Genomic DNA, 6,000 nt, shown 5'->3' with positions numbered 1-6,000 from the left:
TAGGGGAAACAACTCCCATGGAAAGGGGGTCTTCCATTCCCATCAACTGCTAAGAAATTTCCCCTCAAAGAGTAGGCAGACCAGCCTATCTGAAACAGAAGGGAACTCTCAAGGAGAGAAAGGAGGCAGCATGTGCTGGGTCAGTTTAACTAACTCCACCACCTCAACCACCTTAGACCCTGATGGAAACAGCCCAGGACAGAATCCAAAGCCTTGAGAATGTTACTTTTTCCAGTGCAATGCCTTCAGCATCATCCTGGGAAGCCATCTGGTGATAGGACCTACAGGTGCTGCAATCCCAGCTATTGAAGACCCAGACTAGAAAGTTCTTGTCACTAAAGTCCTTGGCACTATTGAATGGTTCAACACCAGAAACTGATAGGATTTTATCAGTGGAAATGATAGTAAAGAAGAGAACTGATCATTTGCTAAGAACCATGGAACTCTTCCACTTGACTTGAAACTGGAACTTTCCATATGTATTATCTCCCCACTGTGAGTGTCTAGAGAGCAGGAACAGTCTGAGTTTTCTATTTGTATCTCTAGTGCTTAACATAGGACTTTGCACATAGTAAGTCTTTAATGCTTTATTTACTCATTCATTCATTCTCGAGCACCCTACACATGGGAGAAAAGGATTTCTAGCAACCAGGAATTATAGCCCACCCTGCTATATGTGCTCTTTAAGCTTAAGGTCACTTTCTCCTGGACTCTCTATGTACTTGTGGAACAGTGTGTCAGACTTTTCTGGGAGGGGAGTGATGGAGAGAGTGATGCTTACACTAACTTTTCTTAGTATACTATGTTACTAAATACTCTTTTCTAAACACTTATTAAGTTGGGATGGCTAAGCAATATCAACTGGTAACCAATGAGGGGAGCACACTGATGGGGGCTCATGACTTGTATTAGAATGACAACTCCCCCAACCCCAACCCAGGAACAGCTGAGCTCTGGGGACTTGGGGGACTGTGCAAATGGATGCTCGGAAGATTGAGTCCAGAGCCTGTGCTACCTTTGAGTGAACAATTGTCATGACTGCCTAGATCACCAAGATGACCAGGAGATGAGCAACTGCATGGCTTCTTTATTAGTTATTGGCAAGAGAAGCAGTATACACAGCAAAATTGCAGTCTCTTAGCTTGTTAAAAATATCTCAATAAATAAAACAAATAAGCAACATATACATTGAAATAGAAAATACCAAAAAAAAAAAAAAAAAAAAGAACTGGTGAGCTGAGCAAGTTGGGGAGGATTGAGAAAGGGGAGGAGCATCTGAGAGTCTGAATTCCAGGCTTACTTGAAATCATGCAAGAATCATGGGAGGAAGAAGGGTCAGGGGTGGGGGCAACCACTTTTTCTGAGAGCCTTGGTCCAGTTTAAACAGAACTGTACAAGAATTCATCTTTCTTTCATTAAAAAAATATACATTAAAAAAAAGAACACAGTAAAAAGAAAAACAATTCCAAAACCAAGATTTCTCTTATATGTGTTCCTGAATCTCGAGATTTTCAGAAAACAAACCAAGCCAAACCCAGGACGATCAAAAAAATGACATACATCCATGACAAATGACAGGAACAGAAAAGACAACCAAGACACACAGATGAGGACTGGGGGAACGTCCCTCAAGAGAGATGTTGAAAAGCTATCGAAGACTGCTTAGCTTCGGGCTGTTTTTCCACTCAGTCTCAATGCTCTGCAGGATCTCAGAGCTGTGAGGTCAAGCAAGGTCTTATGGACCAGATTCCTTGAGGTTGTTAAGGTTTCAGAAGTTCTGAACTTGGAGATGTCCCAATTCCACTTCACCCTCAGACACGCTGGACAATCTACAACAAGAAGGAACAAGAACAAAATTTTAAAATTTTATTTATTTTGTTTTTTATACTCTAGACACTTGGCATTGAGGGATGCATATATCCTACAAGTCACTTGCAGGGACAACTCACAGCACCTCATATTGGGAAGGAACTTCAAAGCCACCCATGCCTGGACCTGACAAAGGGTCATGTGCCCTTTGATGGAAGACCTACTGCGAGAGGGAACCCCCTGGCCATTCTCCTTGGACATGCACTTGTTAGGGTGGCTTCTCTTCTGCCCAGCTCAGTGTACTTTTTGTGACTTTCTCCCATTTCTCTTGGCTTTGCCCTTTGGGACCAAGAGAACAAAGTTGATCCCTCCTTCATATTGTAGTATTTAAAAAAAACCAAAAACAAAAACCTTTTTATTGTTGTATAAGTCTACTGTCTCTTCCACCTGAGGTCCTGTTTGAATAAATGAAGGGAAATATCATAACCTCCCTGATTCTTCCCTTGTCTAGGCTGAGGGTCTTTGAATGTCATAACCTTGAGTCCCTTCACACCATCCTTATTGCCCTCCACTGGACCACACCCACCTTGTCAATGGATTCCTGAAATGTGGCACCCAGAAATGGATATAATATTTTAGATGTGGTCTGACCAGGGCGGGGCACAGCAGGATGACTGTGACTGCTGTCCTGAGCCTGGACATGATGCCCTGCTTAGTGCAGCCCAAGTCTTCATTAGCTTTTGTGGCTGCCACACCCACTGCTGGCTCATACTGAGCTTGGGGCCACTTGAACTCTTGGTTTAATATATTTTTTTAGTGAACTGTTGCTTAGTCATTTCTTTCTCATCTTATAATTGTGACATTGATTTTTGGAATCCACCTGAAGGACTTTGGTTTCCTGAAAATGAGGTGTTAACGATAGAGTAAGAGGGAGAAAATGGGAGAATGGAGCCCTTGCCCATTCCTTAGGCCCTGTCTCCTTCTCATCAGATGCCCAAGGAGGAGTGAGATGCTGGGAAAGGGTAAAGTAGGAAAGGATGGGATCCTGAGATAGTAGGTTGGGTTGAATTGACCCAGTCTGAACTGATGGAGCTCCTTTGGTGAGGCTGAAGTTGGTAGCCTGACTGATCAGGACATCATCATCATCATAATCATTCATAATAATAATATTAGGCATTGTCAAGTGACTGCTATGTGTTAAGCTGTGGGCTAAGTGCTATGAATAAAAGAAAAGAGGTAAAATAGTACCCGTCCTTTCAGAGTTTATAATCTAGTGAGATAAGACAACATGGACAGACATAGAAAATCAATACCATGTGACTTAGGAAGAAGTCACTTTTAGCCACTGGGCTGAAGGGGGTGGTTCAGGAAAGTCCCCCTGAGGAATAGAGTCTTGAAAGAAGCTGGAACTATAAGAGATGGAGATGAGGGTGCATATTTCAGCCCATACAAAGGTCCAGTGGTAGGAGATGAGCTCACATCACAGAGGAGGAAGAGGAAGGAGGCCATCTTAGCTGGATCACAATGTTCATGGAGGAAATTAATACACAACATAGCTGAGCAGGAAGTTTGGAAACAGATGGGGAGGGAATTAAGTGCCAAGGTGGGTCAATAGTTGATCTTGACTGTATCATAGAGAACCATTGGAGTTCAATGAGTAGGGGAGTGGTGTCATCAGACTTGGACTTTGGAAAGATCAGTTTGGCAGCTGGATGAAGGATGTATTACAGAAGAGAGTCTGGAGGCAGGAAAAGCTTAATAATGAAGTCACTGCAACAGCCCAGTTGAGAGGTAATGCGGCTCTGAACTGAGTCAGTGGAAAAGGGAGTGACTGTAATGAGATGGGAGAAATGACCAGATTTGGAAACTGAGTCAAAAAATCACCAAGTTTGGAAACCTAGGTGACTGGGACAATGGTGGTAACCTTGACAGAAATCAGGAAATTCTAAAAAGGAGTGTTTGAGGAAGAGAGATAATGAGTTCAGTCTTGAGAATTTTGAGTTTGAGGATATCTGTTTGAGATAGCTAATGGGTCCTTGATGATAATGGACTAGGCTCCAGAGAGAGTCTAGAGCTTGACAGAGCACTTTGGGAGGCATCCACCCAGAAATGATGATTGAATCCACGTCACCTGATGGGCTCACCAAGAAGGAGGATAGAGAGTGAAGAGAAGGCCCAGGAATGGACCTCAAGCAGACCCATGGGTGAGTGGGAGGATATGGATGAAGATTGAGCACAGGCACCATTACACAGATGGGTGAACCAGGACAGAGCAGTGCCATCCAACCCCACAGAGAGGGATGGAGGAGGTGAGGGAGATCAGCAGTAATAGTAACAGCTGAGCAAAGGCTATCAGACAGTCCAGTTCGATTTTCCGTGACTCTGGCTAAAAGATGAGATGGCCGAGCAGTCTGGCGAGGGCTGAGAAGGCTGACAGAGGACAGAGGAAGCAGAAGCACCCAGCAGAGGCTTCCAAGTCACGTTTTTGATGGACAAACTTCCCTTGAAGCTGAAACAACATTTCTGGTGCCCAGGTGCTACATTGTTGCCTCTGAAAGATGGCAATAACACAAAGTTCTTTTTTTGTATTTAAAGTATCTTTGCTGGTATCATTCTAAACCCTGAGCCCCCAGCAAAAATGTTTGGAAAGACTTTGCTTACCCTTTCTCAACTATAAAATAAACTGATCCCTGAGGGAGAAGGGACTCCCCGTTCTGGGCCTCTCTTCCCAACCTCCCTGACCCTGCAATGCAGGAGCTACCAGGGTTTAATTTCTGTCTTTAAAGCCCCTTTCCCTGCTGACTTTTGGGGTGATTTTCCTCACTGCCTGAAGCTTAACTATTAGCAAAGAGAGAGGCCTTAAGATGTTCAGCAATAATTCAAGTCAGCCTCTGACACTGGGATGTGTTTTCCTTGGCAACGGGGATGCTGGAGAAGGCCCACTGGGGTGATCCTAGACATCCTACAGCCAGATGATTTGATTTGAATTTGGGTCTGGAAAAGGGGGTGTGTGTGAATAAAAATACACTTGGATTCTAATCACAAGCTCAGCTTGAATTCTTCTAGTCGGGTGAGGGGGGAGAAGGATAAGGCAATTGATGGGCCAGGTTGTTGTTGGGGAGTGGGTTCCTTACAGAACAAAGAAATGGTGCATCAGTTCTGCCTGCATGTGGTCTATAGTGGGCATCTCTCCAGATTCTGCCTCGGAAAGTTGTGGGAAGACCTTTACTCTCCTCCCCCATTCCCCACCCTGCCTCTGTACTTAGCCCAGGGTGGGGGCAATTACTGTCTCCTTATGCAGCATCCCATTTCTTTATACATCATTTTTATAAAATGCAGGGTACTTTGCTCAGGACTCCACCCTGCAAAGTAGGGAGGGAGGATCTGTATTATTCCTGTTTTATACTCAGAAAGGTCAGGTATCTTGTCCAAAGTCAAACAGCCCCAAAGTGTCTGGAAGCTGGTGGATGGGGATCTTCTGCCCAAAGAATTCTAGTTCTAGAGGGAGCCTTCCTACCTGAGGCTATCCATCCAATACCCTCATTCTATAGAAAAGGAACCTGAAGGTGTGACCTGCCCCAGGCCACCGTGACTATGTGTTATCTATTGAGCCTTAAAGATCAAAGGAAAGGACTTCTGAGGGAAAGAATGATGACCACATCTCTTGGACCCCCACATTCAGTCAGACTTATGGGTCAGTCTCTAGTGTGTGACCTATCACTTCTGGAGATCTGACCATGGAATTCTCCCTAGCTTGTTTTGTTGAGGGGGCCACCTGGACTCAAGAGACTGTCTCTTCTCTCTTCCAGGGTCCACCTACAGCCATTCCATAAAAGTTTTTGGAACTATTTTCCTAAATCTTCAGACAAGTGGGCTGTATAGACTGGAAGCACATAGTATGGTGGACAGAGTGTTGACTTTGGAGATGCATGAGCAGGGTGTAAATCTTGGCTCTGACACTTCTTGGCTCGTCTTGAACAAATCGCTTTGCCGCATTGGCCCTGGCTTTGTCTTCCGTAAAAGGAGAGTATTGGTTTAGGTGGCTGTCAAGGCTCAAAATCCTGTTACGTCATTCATTCGACACACATTTATGAAGTGACTTAAGTGACTACTATGTGCCAGGTACTGGGTATACAGAGATGAGAGAGAGAGAGAGAGAGAGAGAGAGAGAGAGAGAGAGAGAGAGAGAGA

General features: G+C 44.4%; 1 protein-coding gene across 2 annotated transcripts in view; it reads right to left on the bottom strand.

The window, feature by feature from the left end:
* Window positions 1-1,067: 1,067 nt before the first annotated feature.
* Window positions 1,068-6,000, bottom strand: part of TWIST2 (twist family bHLH transcription factor 2) — a 76,469-nt gene continuing 71,536 nt past the window's right edge. For both annotated transcript variants that reach the window (XM_072640706.1, XM_072640705.1), the window contains exon 3: window positions 1,068-1,829. The gene's annotated coding sequence lies outside the window, so the exon portion shown is untranslated. The remainder of the gene's footprint in view (window positions 1,830-6,000) is intronic.

This window comes from Notamacropus eugenii, chromosome 2, assembly GCF_028372415.1.
Source record: "Notamacropus eugenii isolate mMacEug1 chromosome 2, mMacEug1.pri_v2, whole genome shotgun sequence".
Taxonomy (NCBI): Eukaryota; Metazoa; Chordata; class Mammalia; order Diprotodontia; family Macropodidae; genus Notamacropus; species Notamacropus eugenii.
This window is presented reverse-complemented; position numbering and strand designations above follow the sequence as displayed.